This window comes from Lagopus muta, chromosome 4 (genome assembly GCF_023343835.1).
Source record: "Lagopus muta isolate bLagMut1 chromosome 4, bLagMut1 primary, whole genome shotgun sequence".
NCBI lineage: Eukaryota > Metazoa > Chordata > Aves > Galliformes > Phasianidae > Lagopus > Lagopus muta.
The window spans coordinates 25,495,791-25,514,149 of NC_064436.1; the positions used below are offsets into that span (position 1 = coordinate 25,495,791).

At 41.6% G+C, this 18,359-nt stretch overlaps 1 long non-coding RNA gene across 1 annotated transcript; it reads left to right on the forward strand.

Moving 5' to 3' along the window:
• Positions 1-301: 301 nt before the first annotated feature.
• Positions 302-7,999, forward strand: LOC125691770 (uncharacterized). Its single transcript, XR_007376241.1, has 5 exons — positions 302-492; positions 2,433-2,761; positions 6,257-6,433; positions 7,251-7,423; positions 7,695-7,999. It is a non-coding gene; the product is annotated as an uncharacterized LOC125691770 (long non-coding RNA).
• Positions 8,000-18,359: the final 10,360 nt, after the last annotated feature.

Genomic DNA, 18,359 nt, shown 5'->3' on the forward strand with positions numbered 1-18,359 from the left:
TAAATATACATCTGTCTAATCTCTAGTAGAATTATTTTCAGATAGTACTTGAAAAATATTTTATCTGTCATTGATTAACAAGGGAGATGGTGCTGGATTACCATTGTCAGGATCACTCAGTGTTGGAAAATGATGAATTATGGCACTGTCATCTGCTCTTCAGACCTTCCTGAAGAAGGCAACACTGGCAGAAAAAAAAAGAGATGGCTTTCCATTCTTATTTCAGTACTCATTTATTGTAGGAGTATCAAGTTAGCTAACACCTCTGCACTTGTCATCAATTGCTTTTACAGATTGCTACTCCCTTGGCAGCTTCCTGGCCACAGAGGTGAACTTTCTAGGAAGTGTCTTTCCAGTGGCTCTTACCTGAGGCTGAGGCTCCAGCTGGGACACCCTGTACACTTCTGCCCTTGTTCTCCGCTGCGTCTTCGGTGATTGCTCCTGCTCAGGCTACACTGCACTGCAAATATGAGCAAATGTGAGTCAGTGAAGGTATGTGACCTATCGGTAATTTATGCTTAGTTCACTCCTGCTGTCTAAAGAACTCTACAGGAAAAGACACCTCCCTGTGTGAAAGACAAGCAGGTTTCTGTGCGTGCATTCTAGCTGCTTCTGATCCTTTGGCAGCCTACAATGGCCAGAAAATGTAAAATTTGTGATCAAAGGTTTTGATCTACAACACCTCCTGAGTAAGTCATCATTGCTTGAAGGTGGAAATAACTGCCAAGAATAGAGCAGACTGTGGACACTTACTCTGTAAAGTCTGCTTTCTATTGCACAATTGAAAGAGAACCCAAGGGGGTTCAGTGGACAAATCTCTGTGACAGGCCCAACAGTTGAACTTTGTCTCTCCTTCCTACAGTGAGTTAGAGCACAGATCTCTGCTACTCCAAAATGATCTGAAATGGAGTGTGATTTAATCACCTCCATTTTGGACTGTATGAAGTGTGCTCTATTAATTAATTTTACTAAATCATTATACAGACCTGTTTAACCTGGCAGAGCTAATGAGAAGTTGTTGGCTGTCTTTGTTTGACAGTGGTTTTCATTGCTCAGTGTCCTCATAGAAGGCTGTTTTTGACTCTGATCTTTTCTCTCTCTCCTTTGGGTAGCAAGGGAGCCTTGATAACTCAGGGTGATGCTGTCTGGAATAGTGATGCAGAGCAAAAGGGGAGAGGGAACATTTTTCTTTTCCTGTTTTAAACCATTATTTTGTGTGGACAAAGGAGCAAGTTTGCTTAAACCATAAGAAATACAGATTTTGTGGATTTCAACAATACTGCCATTCTTTCAAAAAATCACTTTGTATCCCACTCATTTAAGCTGTTGAATGGTTATGTCATGCAAAAAGGTGGGTGAGAGAGAAAAGCCCCAGATTCTTTCAGCTTGATCTGTGCAATCGATGAAGCTCACTAAGGTAATTACTCTCTGATTTAAAACCTGTTTTTCTATTTGCAAAGTTATTTGCTTGCACTGACCAAAATACTGCAGAGAACAAAAAAGAAGTTATAACTCACGTAAAAAAATAGTTTCTTCAGGAAGTTGTTTCCATCCCTCTCTCATCCAATTACCCCTTTCCCTTTCTTCTTCTTCTTTTGGGAGGGGAATAATTTTGTTTTTCTTATGAGCAAGGCTTAATTTTGCTTTTTAAAGGCATCTTCTTAGAACAAGCAACCCGGGCCGTGCACAGCTGGCTTTTGAAAACTGAGTTTCTAGTGAAACTTCCCTGCTATTATCTTGACAATCTTATTATTATCAAAGCATGCAAATATTAGGTGTGACAATGAATGCTCACGGCAGGGAAGAACGTAACTTGGCCATCAGAGGAAGGGGGCCACTAACAATTGTGCCCCCTGTCACAAAAGCCATAATAATTTAATATTCTCATACTGGGATTCTCCATTTTGTTGGGCCTGCATAGAGCTGCTGAGTGTGTTGTTTCCTTTTGGCCAAATCACCAGGGCCGTTCCTTGAACATTTTGCAAGACTTCAAATAACGGATCATGCTGATAATGACTTGAGGGCAGGATTTTTTTATTTTATTTTTTTTCTACGCCTAGGAATAAATGATTTAACTATTAAACAGAGTCAGGCTTCTAGCTTCTGAATGTAATTTATTTCAAGGTTGTGTTAAACTTGTTAGTAGATCAATCGTTTTTCTTCTTTTGCCAGCCTGCTTAGCAAAAGATAGCGAAGACAAATCAGCTAAATGTCATCGCCTCAGTATATTTGAAGTGTCACATATTGTAATAATTAACTACCAGCTGCATTAACTGGGTATGGTTTTTATTTTTTAGGATTGCATTTGTTCTGAGCACCTAAAATTTCTCAATATATAACAGGAGGTATTGAACGTTGTATTTTAAAGACAAATTACTTCACAAATTGGACAATTGTGTGACTTTAATGGCTGTTCTCGCTTCTTTGCACAGATCTGCTAGCTCACACAGAAGTCAGACACTGGTTGTCCCAAGCCTTCCTTGGAAGATGCTTTTCAAAACCCATTTGTTCCATATCCACTTTGACTTGTGTAGAAGAAAAGCTATACAGAGAGAGAGCTGAGCCAGGCAGAGCAGGCTGCTTGAGACGGATTTTTTGCAGCACAGGAATGAATGATTCTGTCACTCTCAGGATACAGAGTCCAGGATACGAACTGTTGTCTTCAAAAAGACTTGGATTTATCTGTTTATAGCATGAGAAAGCTTAGCAGCAACTAAAGGAGCAGGGGCAATACCAGAAATATCACGGACAATAGCTGCTGGTAAGTGGTCACTTAAAAGCCGTCAGGAGGCATTTTCTCTTTCTATTTCTCACCTCTACTTGTGTGTCTGTATGCATGTACACTGAGTTTGTAAAATCCAGCAGTCCTACACCTGAAAAATGTTAAAAATTGGTCGAGGAAAGTTTTCTAATAAATATAGTGTTACACTTCTAAACACATGCTGGAGATTCCCATGACCACAGGGGTCCTGCCTCTTGTTTAACAGCCTGGTGGTCTGAAGCATCAAGGTCAGAGTGCAGCTATTGGCCTGCGTGCCTTTTGTCTGCGCTTCCAATTTAGGCTGGTGAAAAGGATAATCGTGTCTGAGCCAACCTTTGCTTCCAAACCCGCGCCATTGGAAGCCTGTTCATGAATTATTATGGGGAGATGCTTATGCTGGGTGGCCATTTAGAGACAAGGAGGAGGTGTCTTTCTGCAAAGTGGGTACTGGGAGCAAGGTTTGGGTTAAGTTAGCTGAGGCATCGGGGTTAACACCCTTGATCTTCCTTTGTTGAATGTGGTGGGATTTTTGGCACACACAAAGACAGGGTGGCAATTCCTGCATTTCAGTGGAGTTTACCAGAGCCCTGGCAGCAGACAAGCCTGTATGTATACAAGGCCACCGTTTGCTTTTAGCACAAAACTGGGAGCTCTTCTCGTGCTGCAGGTATATATCACACAGACCTCAGTGAGCACAGGCATCCAGGACACAGGGGGACCAAGAGCATATGAAGAGAGGTTTGTCTTTTGAAGTGTCTGCTGTCCTGGAGTCTAGGAAAAACATTTTTCTTCTTGTGTGCAGCTCCATTTCTCCCTCCCTGTCTTCCTTTGGAAGTCAGTGAAGCTACAGCTGGGAGAGGAACAGAAGAACATGACTTATTGCTGCTGAATACAAGGATGCTTGTAAAAATCCAAAAGCAACAGATTGCTTATAGGAAGAGAGACCATGCCCTTTATACCACTAACCTCCAGCTCCTTTCAGTAACTGAAAACAGGGCTTCAGACAGGAGTAGTTTTTTAGCCGTAGACAGTCAGTGTAGCTGCAGGAAAGTTGCTGTATCTGACTTTAACATCTCAGTATCATCCAGTTCTGCAGTCAGCTGTAGTTTCTTAATCTGGGTTTGAGCTGCTCACAACTCTCTGGGGTTAAGGAATGTTGCCTGCTGGGTATGGGTTTCCAGCACATGCCATCAAGTGTGCCTTCTGCAGCCTGTTGTTTCTGGATGCTGTGGTTGTCAGTACAGTGAGCTGGAAGGACCTTTGCTCAGCACCAGCTTGCCAATTCCCAGATCCTTATAGCATGGATAATCAGGTTACATTTAAATTAAACTTCCTATGGAAATTCATAAAGTTGCATTAAAAATGCCTTGTAATTTGGGAGTCAGCTGAATTCCCATTTCTGCCTTTGCAGATCCTTGTTCTGTGAATGGATGCAAGCAGTGAGAAGGGCATAGGCTTGGATATTCTCTGAGCCATTATTCTTTATCAGTGCTTTCTCTGGGCCAGTGTTGGAAATCACCTGTAGGAACAAAAAGTCCTTACTGAATGCTCATCACAACAGACATCAAACTACTATTGGAAAAAGTCTCTGTAGAAGGATGTGGGTTGTGATAGGATGCCTTCACTTCGTACTCTGAATTATTAGTGCTTTGGTTTTGTTGTTGATTTTTTTTTTTATTATTTTTTTTATTTTTTAACCTTAAGTCTATAGGCATCTCCATGAGCAACCTGTGTCTTGGGAAGATTCTAAGAGCCCAGCCTCTGCAAACAGCTGCTGTGATGCCTTAATTAAAACCAACTTCATACATATGCTTCTCCACTCCCAAGAGAGCTATACCAGCTCCTCACTCTAGCATGGAGTGAACTTTTGGCTCACTTTCATTGCTTGGCCAACATCACACAGCCCAAGTTCTGTGGAACTCCTGGAAAGGGAATGCTGGGCCAAGTTCTGTCTTTAATTCAGTTTGTGCTGGGTTTACCATCACTAAAGTGGGCTAGGGAGAATGACACCATGAAAAAAACTCTACCTAGGAAAAGAGAAAAGTCTTGACAGAAGGCTGCAGAACTCCTCAGGAGCTTGGGAAGTCAGTGGCAGGCACAATGCAAGTCTGGTAACAGTGTGGGCCAGAGTACCAGCGTCTGGATTCTCTAACAGTGTGAAAACAGTGATAGTTGAATTCAGTGCAGGCCTATGGTGAATGGCAAGAGGGGCCAAACGTGGCATTCAAAAATCTTTCTACTTTTCACTTCATTTTATTTGTTCCAAGTAATGACGGAGAACAGCAAGCCTGAAAAATGTATAATATTGTCACACACCATAGTGATAAACTTGCTGTGTGCACCAATGGAGAGCGATGGTGGAGAACTAAGAAAAGCACCTTAAATCTAGCTGACTAATATTAAGCTGAAAGTAAGTCTTTCCTAGCTGTTGAACTGTTAACATTGAAAGAGATGAGGATTGCAGCTAGTGTGACATAGGTGCCTAACTTCATGAAAATCTTTCAGTAGTTAGTGAATATTGTTTTGATCTGGAGCACACGCCTCTGCTGCAAATGAATGAATACATGTAAAATGCTTCTCAATCTGCAGTCAGAGCCTACTTCATAAATCATGGGAATTGTTTCAAAATCTTGAGAAGATGCCTACTGCACTGCTGGTGAACTGAGGGTTAACTGGAACGTCACCTCCTGGTCCCTCTAATTGGGCTTATTTGCCATGGTGCGGCTTCCAATGCCATTTTGGAAACTCAAGGATGTGAAAAAATGGAGCGAAACCAATGCAAAGTGGGCTTAAAGTGACTGCTCTACTAAATGTCAACTGAACAACTAAATATAACCCTGAAAGTAGAATTTATGCTTTTCACTTCTTCGCTTTTTTATTGTGGTGAGAAAAAAGCCAGGAACTCAACGGGCTGTAACTTTAATAGGTCATTCCAGCCAGTGCTTACCTTTACAAAATCCTGATAATACAGAGAAGACAATACAGTGATCAAAAGCAGTGATGAGATTTTTTAGCAGCATTAACCGTCATGACCTAGCAAAATGAAAGAAAATGGTTTAACAGAACTGTCAGATCCAATATAGCTAATAAAGGCATGGATAAATGTTTATTACATACCGGAGACAGATCATTTCTGTACAGAAATTGAGGATGACCTTTACTGATAACTCTTATCTGCCTGATATCCTGAATAAGAAAAAGAGAGGGGGAGAGAGGGCTGCACTATTGCTGATATTTATGAAAGGTGGAAAAAAATTACACTTTGCAGATGACTGTTTTTAGTGCTCTCAAGAAAATAAAGATATGGATGTTCATTCTGCATGAGAGATCCTGAGTTCTAAGTTGACTGTGTCAAATGTAATGAGTGTGTTCAACTAGGAGACTTTTTCATAGACTTTATTTTCATGCAGTTATGTGTATTTATGAGTGTCCATGTTTGGAGGACTAATGGTTGCACTTGCACTGACTTTTCTCTCTGTGTACAATGTTTCCAAGCTAGCTGGATGATCTTCCTGCCAATACCCAAACCTGAAAGGAGATTTCCAAAAGAAGTCAGCTTCCAAAACTTCTCAGTGGCCAGACTTGTGGGAGAAAACTGGAAATTTAGACCATCTACATTGGACTATAAATGCAATGCAAGCTTTTTGAGGAAATCTGGCCCTTGCATACCAGGTATGTACGAATTAGCAAGTATTTGAAATGTGGGCAATGCCAGTGCTGAACCTGGCAAGTGAGGCTGCGGTGATCCCATCCTGCCAGCCAACCACATAAATACAATTTGCCAGGCAGCCTGAGGCTCCAGGGATGTACAGTGACCTGCCAAGTGGATGATTAGAGTTCTGCAGGCAGGGAAATCAAAGAACAAGTTCATCTCAGGCTTTTTTCTCACTCCTAGGGTTCAAACTGTTGATACCTGACTTTCTTCATGCTCTCAGTATAGAATGATAGAATCATTAGGGTTGGAAAAGACCACTGAGATAATCTAGTCCAACTGTTGACTCATCCCCACAATGCCCACTAACCATGTCCTTTAGTGCCACATCTTTGTGGTTCTTGAGCACCTCTAGCGACAGTGACTCCACCACCTCCTTGGGCAGCCTGTGCCAATACCTCTCTACTCCTCCTGAGAAGGGATGTTTCCTAATATCCAACCTGAACCTTCCCTCGTGCAGCTTAAGGCCATTTCCTCTCATCCTATACATATAAAGAAGTTGTAAGGGTTCTCTTACTCTGTAAGCCAGAGCTGGGCATGCAGCAAACATCACAACATATCTGTCAAAAAAATGACTAAAATGAGGTGTAAAGGTAATCAGAATCAGGCCTATTACACACAGTTAATCATAAGTAACGTTGTCTCGGTAATGGTTGCAATTAGTTATAAACTTCAATGGTCTCAAACGTTTGCATGTTGGCCAATTATGCTGTAGGAATTATCAAGTAACCCATAGCACATTAGCCTTTTGTAACGCCATTGTTTGGAGCTACTCAGGTCACCAGATCCTCGCCAGGATGAATTAGCATAGCTCTCCAAGGTACAATGGTGCGGCGCTGATTTACATCGGCTGAAAGCTGTCCCTTTGTCTGCTGGAGTTGTAGCGGGAGCAAGTTTAAATCACAGCTTTGCAGTGGAGGCTCCTTCGACCCAGCCTCGCGGAAACAATGGTACGTGTGTTTTCTCTCTCTCGGCTGTGCAGATGACTTATTAGATGCCAGCGGTAATGCAGAGGTCTGGTGGTAGCTCAACAATAAGCTGAAATCGTACTTTAATGGCGCAATTTGAAGCAAGGAAGGGGAACACATAATTAATGAGCTCATCTGACTTCTACAAAAGAGAAGCCTATCAGATAAGGGAATTACTTAAGCATGCTGATGAGCAGCTTAAAACTTCCTCATGCTCTTGCTTATTAATACGCTTTTTGTTTTCATTTTGCAGGACCACAGTGGTGTATTGCTACTGCTGTTTCCTGACAGCACGTACATTTCCTTTATAGTAACCTTGCATAAAAGGCATTTCTCAGGTCGTTAACATGGTAGATCCATTGGACAGAAGCTTCCAGACCAGGCCCACAGATGCTCTGTGTTATTTTGTGCACTTGTAGCGCTCTTTCTGATGAACCCCCAACTCCGTGTTTGTTTATGATGTAAAGCTGCCTATTTGTCTCTATGATGCAGTATCACCACTTTTGCCTTGTGCGTGGATTCTGAGATGCAGTTTCTAGACCTCATGGCTGGTTCTGGGCTATGTGGTTTCTAAGAGAATAATTTCAAAGGAAAAACCTTGGTGAAATTAGTTGCAGTTTTAAAACAGAATATTTTGTCAAAATCAAATTTATTTCAATGAGGGGCAATCACTCTAATGGCCGAGAAGAATGCAAAGATTAAATGAGGTATGAATAGCTGTAAGATGGTACAATTACCTCCTCAGAAACAATATATTTGTAAAGTTAATTCCTGTTGAACATGAACAATCTCCTTACACTTGACCCCTCTCTATTGCCTCTTCCATGCTTGAACTCTCCTTGAACTTTGAAGATCCATCTTGAGAGTATGATATGGCCATCTCTTTTGCATCTGGTTATTTTAGCTCCAATTTGCAGCCCTAAAACGGCAATTATGGTGATATATTGTTCAAGTCACCCGACATGGATTAGTATCGGGATCAGCGCATTTATGCACAGGAGTGGTGAATGGAGACTACAGCTATGATTTTAAATGACTTGATTAATTTCGAAACAACACTTCAGAGTCCATTACATCCAGCAGGTGTTGGGGTTCAGACTGCCTTCCCTTAAGCAGGGCAAGCATGTCATATTTATTGCTTTTTTTTTTCTTCTTTTTTTTTCTCTTTAATGTTTCTTTTTATTTTTTCCTCGCCTCCATCCTTTCTTTCTGTAAATGCCCGTGGCCTTGGAGGCAACGTGGATCAAATTCCCATTTTCATAATTCAGAGGGCAAGATTCAGATAGCCAAACTGTAATACGTTCCTTTACAAAGTTTGCTGGGGACACAGCATTATCAGTGTGAAGACCATGACTGGGTGAACAGCAAGGCTGTTTTGTTGGCTCAGGGTCAATTAAATAATGCCGAGCCTGCATAAAACATCTGTTTTAATGAGCTTTTGATCTAATAGTGCTATTTGAGACTGTGAATGTCAGCATCTACTTGTGCTCTCCTCTGATTTTATGCCAGACAGAGGCAGGTATTGCTGCGGATGCCAAGAGCAGACTCTTCATCGCCCCATCCCTTGTCCTGGGGTCATTACTGTAGAGTGGGAGAAAAGGACAGAAAACAGAGAAAGCATCTGAACTTTTGAGGAATGATTGGATTTGGATAAAGCAGGGAGAGTAGTGATGAAAGCTTTTCCAAACATCGTTGATTGTAGGGGCAGCCTTTTGTGATGATCAGATGTCATGTGCCTTTATTTTGTTCCTCCATTTAAGTCTTTGTGGCCTGGTCCGGCTGCTCTCTGTGCCTTATTTCAGCTAGAATTCTCGTTCCAGGCACACAATACACACATAAAATAAGGCCCTATTCTGTGAAGTGCCACTGAAATGACTGCTTGATGGCTGAGGTACTCCTTCTCATGAATAAGGGGACAAAAGTTTGGGGCTAATGAGAAGTGCAGGGTTGGAGTGTTTGTTTTGAAGACGGTAGCACATTCTGTAGGCAATGGTGTGGAGGCAAGGGAAATTCTGACTGGGGTCAGGAGTTTCCCAGAGGAAGCAGCTTCTGTTAGCACTGAAAGTGTAACTCCTCTTAGCAGGGGTGACACTACATCAGCCTGCTCTGAAGTCTGCTGAACTGGAGGGAGCCTGTCCAGACACACGGAAGATGCCTTCATAGGGCAAGAACCATGCACAGCTGAAACACAGATGAACATCTTTTTGGAGAATATGGGGAAATTGATATAGAACCTCTCCAAAGGCTCAGTTGAAAAGTGATGCCTAGAGCTGATCATGTGCTGAGTGAGCATCTGGGATGATTCAGATGCTGCACTGTGGGAACTGTGAGTAACTCGTAAACCTCTGTGAATGAGTTGTCAGGAAAAACTGAAGCGTAATTAGGAAATGCTGATGATTGTTTCCTGTGGTAGTGATGATTTGGAATGTCATTCCTAAAGGGGAAACAAACAGTGGAAGGCTTGATTTTTCCCTTTACACTTCATTACACAGGTTGTTCTACTGTGGAAGCGGTGTATTTACTAAGAAAAGGTCCTTTACAGTGAGAAAGAAAGTGGCCCAGGAAAGCACGCTTGAAAAAACAACTCTTAGATTGCTAATTACATTCCCTACGCTGCAAAATCTTCCTGCATATGACACAAAAGGCACCACTGGCAGCTGAATATTTTTGCCTACCTCAGATTCGTCACTTCTTTGCTATTTTTAAAGTTTACATCTGCAATGCAACATCAAAGAGTATAAAGACTCTCTGGACTAAGGGCTATTTCTAGCTAATACTTTTTTTTTTTTTTTTTTTTTTTAAATTGGCATCATTTCTTGAATAGCAAGGTTGGAAAAGGAAATTGACATGTTACATTTAAGAACATGCTTTTTTTACCAAAGATCTTTTTGATATTAAAAAGAAAAAAATAAATAAAAACATAACGGTGCCTTGCCGTCTTACCTGGTGCCTTGTTTGGGAAGGACACCTAAATATTTGCAGATGTTGTTTGAACCTTTTCTTTAGGTGAAGGTCATGCTTTCACTCTAGAACAATGCATGTATTTATCTTAAACTCAAGATAGACTTTGAGTTAAAACTGAAATCCAGATGTGTCCAAATACAAAAGGCTTGGCTGACCCATTAGTGATGTGATAATATTCACATATTTCAAAGGACTTAACCATTTACTATCTCAAATTGTTTCCCTTTTTGGTTGGGCTAGTCTCTGTTTTCAATATTCTCCTTTATCCATGGGTCAGCAGTACTGTTCCTTTGGGGAAAGCACTGGGCTGAGATCCAGGTTGCAGGTTGCATCTTTCAGTGTTAGATGTTAAAATGGGGAGAGAAAATAGATATTTTTTGTCCTGTAGCCAGTACTGTGCACCTGTCTAAATTTCTTCTCTTTTTAAAATAAAACTTTTCCCCGTGTATTTTTTTTCCCTATTTAAAAGGCACTGAATCATGTCAAAGCCTCAGGGTGTCTCAGCATCTTTCTGATTCCTCCCAGAGCTCATGCTGATGATTTCTGGTGGGGGAGGAGATGGGGGAGGGGAAGGGAGTGGTGGCAGACCTGAATTCTAATCTGTACATTTAGGGGCACTTGGCAGCCCTCAGGAGCAGCTGAGCAAACAGCGGCGGTGGTGTTTCCCACCTGTGGCACTGCAGAGCTGGCTGAAGGGCTTGGGAAGCCATTCCTTTTGAAGCCGTTCGTGACCTGAGGCGTGTTTCTGTGCAGGCGATGCACAGCCTGCTCCCCTCCCACCCTCGCTAAGCAATGAGACTCTGCACGCAGGCACAGCCCAACTGCAACCGCTCCGTGCAATACCCAAGCCATCATATTATTTGTATTCCAAATCCCATTCCTCAACACTGTCAATTTTTTCCCTCGCAGAGAAGCGAAAAGACAGTTTAAGGGACTTTCGGTGACATCCCCCCCTGTTTAATGAAGCTTGGAGTTATGGGCAAGTGCCTCGAAGTGCCGTTATTATCTGCATGAGCGACTGAAGGCCGAGGGTCTGGCAGTGTGCAAAGAGCTCCGCCGCAAATGTGCACATTGATCACTGCTAATCAGCCCATCCGGGTCAGGGGTGCTGCCAAGACAGAGAGCTCTGCAAAAGCTGACAAATGGAGCAGTGGAGCTTGGGGGTTAATGTAATATTCAAACAGAATGAGGTATTCATTTTCTTACAAGCTTGTCACTTTTCCCTTCCTCTGACATTTTGCTAGGGAGTAGAATGAAAAGGCAGGGAGAGGGTGAGAATCTATGAGAGAGAAACGTCCTAACCAGGGAAAAAAAAAATAATCCCAGTTGTGTATTTAACAAACAGTAGGAAAAAGGGATTGGGAATCACAGCGTTCACAGCATTTCTAAATCCTCTTTTTCTTTCTTTCTTTTTTTTTTTTTTTTTTTTTTTGAGAGAGAAAGTTTTGTCTTTTGCTATAAGGCTTCTTTTTTTAAAAATTTCAGACCCACTGTTCTGAAGGCTGTGTGCAAAACATACAGTGTGAATCACTGTCTTACTTGGGCTTCTTGCAAGGGTGAGAGAGGCTTGAGTAATGACAGGTCCAAGCTCCGGTAAGATCTTTGCTGATTCCATAATTACTCCAGTATTACAGTGTTGAATCCAGCTGCTGTGAAGGGAACTGTCCTAAAAAAACTCAGAATGTCTGTGAGCTGTAGGATCTTGTGCAGTGCAGCAGAGCTCCTGGGCCTGAGATGGAGCTGGGATCCGACTCTGGCCCTTGATAAATCTGCCCATTCTTTCTCTATACAGCTGTGGATCAGAAAATCATTCTTGAGAAATTAATCCTGTTCTCTTATTTTTTTCTTTTTTTTTTTTCTCCAGTGAAGCTTCTTTCTCATCAGAAAAGTTTGAATTTTTGTCATTTATTTTGGTTCTCCCCAGTCTGTTTCCTAAGCATCTTCTTACTCTTATAAAGTTTGGAAACATTCAGCAAGCAATTACAATGAGGGCACTAATTGATTTTGTTCATTTCATCCCAATTGCTGAGTAATAGTGTAGGTCTGCCTTGCATGACTGCATCTCTTGACCAGGAGATTTTATGGGGATGACAGGAGGAAACCTCTGGCACTACAGGAGATACCCACTTCTTGTTTTCTGTCTGCTCTCGGTACTAGTTTCATGCTGAAGTTGGAAGTAGAAGGTAAGAGGAGGAGGAGGAAGGGAAGCATATTGCTACCTGTCTTTGAATCTTTGGAATCTTTACAGCTCTGGTTAAAAAATAACGAAAACAACCTATTAGTTTCTCAAAATATCAGATCTGACAGGAATGTGGAATAGCAACTGCAACGACACGTTGAAAAGTCCTAATATCTCTTTGTTTTTCCCCACGTAAAGCAAAAGGCACAGAAGACGGAAGGAAAACCTGCGGATTAGGTCAGTGGGCTGGGTCCTGGGAGGTGTGAAATCAGCTCTCATTTCCCACTGAGGTGGTATAACACCCTGGGATAAGCAGCTGATCTTTCCTCTGCTTTGTTTATCAGATGCTTTCAAATGTTCCTATTTCTTCTGTCTCTTTTGACATCAATTCTTCAAGGCTGGCATAATTTCTTAACATGCCTTTTAAAGAAGGGCTTCCTTCTAGCAAATGCCTGTCCTGCAGTACAGAAAAATAATATTTGTGAACGTATACAACCAGAGTTATTTAATCTTCCTTTTACCAGTAGTGCAGCCTGCTGGCTGCCTGCGATGCTGAGAAGCCAGCAACGTTTCTCTAAGACAAGCTCTGTCTCCTCATCAAGCTTCTGTCTCAGAGATTCATGTGCAACATTTCAGTTTACTCAGCCTTTAATCGGATGCCTGGCCTACTATGAGTAGTGTGCAGCTTATGACCTCTTCCCAATAAACAAGTTTTAAACAAGCTGCCACATCAGATGTTTTTTTTTTTTTTTTGCAGAAAATAAATGTGAGGCAGCAAGGAGAGCTCATCATTCCAAACAGTGCTCCTTTTGCTAGGCCTCTCTCTTCTTCCCTGCAAGAATTAATTTACAGCTGTGGAAGAGTGACTGTCCCACTGAAAAGAAATGCTACGGTTTGCTTGAGCATGGAAAAATCTGCAATTCTATGGGGATTGAAGTATGCTTAATAAGGCAAAGTTCTTAATGAATTATCCTGAAATCACTGCTGTCTGTGACACTTCTGTGAAACTTCTGCTAGTTGCATGTGGTGTCAGAGTGAATGCAAATATCTTGCTCATCTGGACCGCTGTCCTTTGGGCATCTGATGTTTTGGAACTCATTAGTCATTCTGACAGACAAAGAGGGTGTTTAGAGAATGCCAGGAGTTATTGCCAGGTCTGTGGACCCTGATTCCCAAAAATACATTGTGCAGAACTTTTGTTTGGGATCGCAGTAACTTTGAGCTTCATCTTGATGTTGAAATGATTTTATTTGCTTTCTTCTCCCTCCTTTTTCAAAATTTAAAAAGTGGTAGAAATGGGAAGTGATACTGAAGAAAACGGTATTTTTTTGTGTGACTCCTGTCATCTTGGCTAAACTATTGTCATCTTTGGAACACTTCCTAACAGCTTCAGCAACAGATGATGAAGCTCAGATGGGGAAGTGAGTGGATTGTCCTTACTGTGTGGGGGATCACTGCAATGGTAGGTAGGACAGAGAATGCTATGCTTACTGTTCCCTTTTCAGGCTGAGGTCTCTATGTCTGACGATTTCCTTTTAATGCTGCTAAATGTACTTCCCCTCATTTTCCCTGTCAATCCTGATGGAAAGTGTGTTTAAGCTTCCCAGTGCCACTCTCTGCAAGAGATGGCATGCCAGAATAGTGTCCTTGGGTACCAACTTGGTGCAAAGCATTATAAATACAGGAGACTGGGGCATCAGTTCACAGATGTTTTAATGTGAGCACTTCCCTGGAATAAATTCCTCTCTACTCCATAAATTACCACCTGACTGGCTGAACAGGAGCTTGAACATGTACCCAAGCCTCAATAGCCTCCTCCTACTGTTACAGTACGCACTGACTTGGCCTGGCAGGTACAGAAACTCTGGAAACAAATGGAGGTGAATATCACAAATTCTATTATTACCTGTTGTTGGCATCAGTGTGCAGCTGAGGTCTGCAGTTACTGTAGGAGAAACATAAGAAACATTGACACGACTTTGTACTGCTAAACAGCCCCGGCCCTCAGCATTTCACAGTTTGCTGATAACGTTGATTTTTCAAATAACATTTCTTATGGCTCTGTTCCCCATTATTTCTGTGAGAAGCATTTAAATGATTTTAGACCAGAGGTGCCATCACAAATATCAGGCAAGTAATGTAATTTTTCTCAAATAGCTGCAGCTTTGATGACACGTACCCTTTCCACTGGGGGGCTTAGCACTGATAAGCACAGCTGGCAGTAACAGTGCATATTTGCTTTCCTTCCTACCCCCTCTGGATTGTAAAATGTTCCAGGATGATTTGATAGTAGCTGAACTCATCCCTCTCCTCTGTCTCCTTGTGTGATGATAAAGAAGTCAAAATAATGTGAGATTGGTTTTCAATGGTCTTCCTTTTTAGTATTAGGAGGAAGATATTGAGGTTTGGGTATGTGTTCTAACTCAGGGTCAATCAGTTGTAGGATGGGCTGAAAGTGATGGAAGGAACTGTGTATTTTCCTCTTCGAGGGGGAAATTGGTCAGGGGCAGAAAATGTGACCTTGGGCAAATTACCTAAGTGGACTGTGGTGGAGAATTTAAAAAGGGGGGAGAAATGCTGAACTCATCTAGTCGTTTTCGCTCTTTCCCACTAGATGGCCAGTTGTGTTACATCCATAAACCCTTTTCTATCTTGCTATCTTGGAATCTCTAAATGACGTGCGTGCGTCTCAATCTGCCACAGTCCTGATGAAGAATGCTAGAAACAGATCTCATGATTCAGGCAGGAAACTTTCAAGCAATACTCTGCTGGGTCATAAATATTTTTTTCCATCACTTGAATTTCATAATTTTTTATTCCCTCTAGAGATAATATTCAACAGTAAAAGTAAGGGACAAGTGCTCCTGTTAGAAGGTCAGGAACTAAAATGAGCAACATGGCTTGAAACTATGTTCAAGACAGAAGAGTGTTGTTTAGCCGTGTTTTCTTGTTCAGTTTCCATACTACTTTTCTTTTTTTCTTTTAAATGGCTTGGCACTGCTTTATCCTTCATGTGAAATTTATTATTATCCTATTCACATTAATTTTGAATGCTTGATCAGAAATCTGATCTCTCTCTAGTTTATATGTTCACTTTCCAATAAAGCAATTAAACCCCAGCTGCTGTGCAGGAAAGAGTGTCTACGAGTCAGATCCTCTTCCCAAGGATTGCTCTTTTATACATTGCTCTTTTGTCCACTTTGCCTGCAAAGAGTTTAATTACACTGAAGAAGATGATAAATGCCTGATAGTTTGCTTGGGCGTGGAAAAATCTGAGTATCCATAAAATGGTTCTTGGAAATGCTTCTATGGAAAGCAATAGCTCTCAGCTTGCTATTCTTATCTGTACAGAACCAAAGAGTTGGTTGTCTCATATTGCATTATTCAAACCCTCTTGGAGAACTCCTTTTTTTGCTTTAGAACTACGTTTTCTTAGTTTTTAGTCTAGGAATGTAGTGATTTACTGAAAAGCAATGGATTCTGTTATCTTTCTCTTTAGCTTTGTGTTGTCTTGTACTCCCAAACAATCAAATCGCTTTCCTGTCAGTCGATTGTCTTTTCCAGGTATTCTATAAATGTTTGGTCTGCATTTGCTCTTGTCCTTTCTCTTGGAAGTAAAGTACAAAGACTACAGGAACTGCAAATAAATGAGAGTTAGATGTAAACTTCAAGCTGGAGAGAAAGAGGTCTTAATGCTGAGAACAATTATTTCTTTGCAGATAAACACAGAGCTCCTCCAAAGGCACTGGAGCCAAGCATAGGAAAAACTGATGTGAGCAAGCAAGGACTGCTGAATGGTGACAGTGAGCCTGTATGCTGCTATATACAGACCTCTTCACAATGCCCTCTGATTTTTGCAATCGGATGAAGAACAAGATGAAAGGTCTGGTTAAACCTCCTTTGTTTAAAAGGTAAAAATCGAGCTGTTCAAAAAGAAAAACCTACAATTTCTCCCAGAATTCTGTACTGAATATATATTTTTTTCCAGCCAAACAATTCCTGCCCTACTGGATAGAGTTAGGAACTCCTCCTTAGCAGTGAAGGTCATCTTTGAGTCTAGTTTTCTCTAATTTGAAAACATGAGACTGTAGGCATTTGAATGCCTTTACTGCACAGATGAAACTGCGTCATATTATATTACTGCTCAAATCTGGATCCTAATCCTCCTGTTTTAATAGATGGAATTCATGATCCTATTTCTGTCACTCTAGAAAAATCCTAGGTAATTTTCAGGGGGCAAAAAAGAACAATACCCTCCTGAAAATTAACTTATATGCAAACATCTTACATTAGGATTTGCTATAATTAACAAAGAGTGCGCAGGAATTTAACAGACAACATTCTCCCATCAGATAGTGAGTAATTTTTTAATAAAGTTTAAATGATGCTGTTAAGTATTTTGAATGAATTTCCCTATGGTCTGTTAAACACTGAATAGCATTTCCACAAGTGTGGTTTTTTTTGTTTGTTTAAAATCTAAATTAATACCGTATCCCTGAACAGGATGGAATACGCATTAGATAGAAGAGGTGAGTTCACATACTCACTGCATCAGTGGGTTTGCAGAAGTATTCTGTTTGTGACAGTGTACAACACTCTTGTGCCAGTGAAGGATAGCCTGTATCTTGTCACTCAGGCTTTGCACAGAGAAAACAGTTGATGGGAGAGATAAATATCGAAAAACTGAGACAATCTGACAGAAGTAAGGAATTGCAGGGAGTAGGCTCTGGATCAGTATGCTTTAAAAACACCACTGCACACTTCTTTTTCTCAATTTTCAAATAGGGTGTCAATTAGAAACCTCTAAAGGAATTATGACATTTCTTCTAACCCCTTAGCACAGCACCCAGTGTTTTCTTACCCATCCTTTCCCCTTGATTCCTCCAGTCAGCCCTCTGCTACTCACACACGTCTGTCTCTGCATTTTCCATCAAACCTGGAAATGCCTCCTGCCTGCCAGAAAGACAAGATGGCTCAGCTGCCCTGCAGTCAATCCGACAGCTTGGCTTGCACAGCAGAGCCTGGCCAGCCGAGTCACATTTTGACCTCCTTCATCTGCTCCTCTGAAAAGTTTTGGAGCCACACAAACTCTTGATAGTGTTCTGTTCCTGTGTGCCAGAGCCCCCTGAACAACTCAGGCAGATCCGGGCTGGGCTGTGGGGCTGTGGTCATATTTTGTTTTGGAAGTGGTTACTGCAATTTTCTCTCATTACATCTTTTCCCCTCCCACCTGAATCACATTTGGCTGAGGCTCCTAGCTAAGCCTGGTCCTAACCCTGGCACCTTAGGCTCTTTCTGTGGGGAGAGCCAGATGCTACATGAAATGCAGTCCTTTATGGTGGAGTGATGGCTTTGGAGAACAAAGGAAGGGCAACAGATGTCATCTACCTGGAGTTATGCAAGGCCTTTAATTTAATCCGCACCACATCCTTATCTCTAAATGGAAGAGATATGGATTTGAAGGCTGGGCTATTTGGTGGATAAGGAATTGGTTAGGTGGCAGCAGCTAGAAGGTTATTGTCAATAGCTCTATGTCGAGGTGGAGGCTGGTTTTGAGCAGTGTCCCACAGTCTTAGGATCAGTAGTCTCTTACCCCTTTATCAACAGCACAGATGATGGGATTGAGTGCACTCCCAGCAAGTTTGCAGACAACAGCAACCTGAGTGGTGCAGTTGGTATGATAGGAGAAAGGGGTGCCAACCAGAGGAACCTGGATAAGCTTGAGAAGTGGGCTCATGTGAACTGAATGAGGGTCAACAAAGCCAAGCGCTTTCA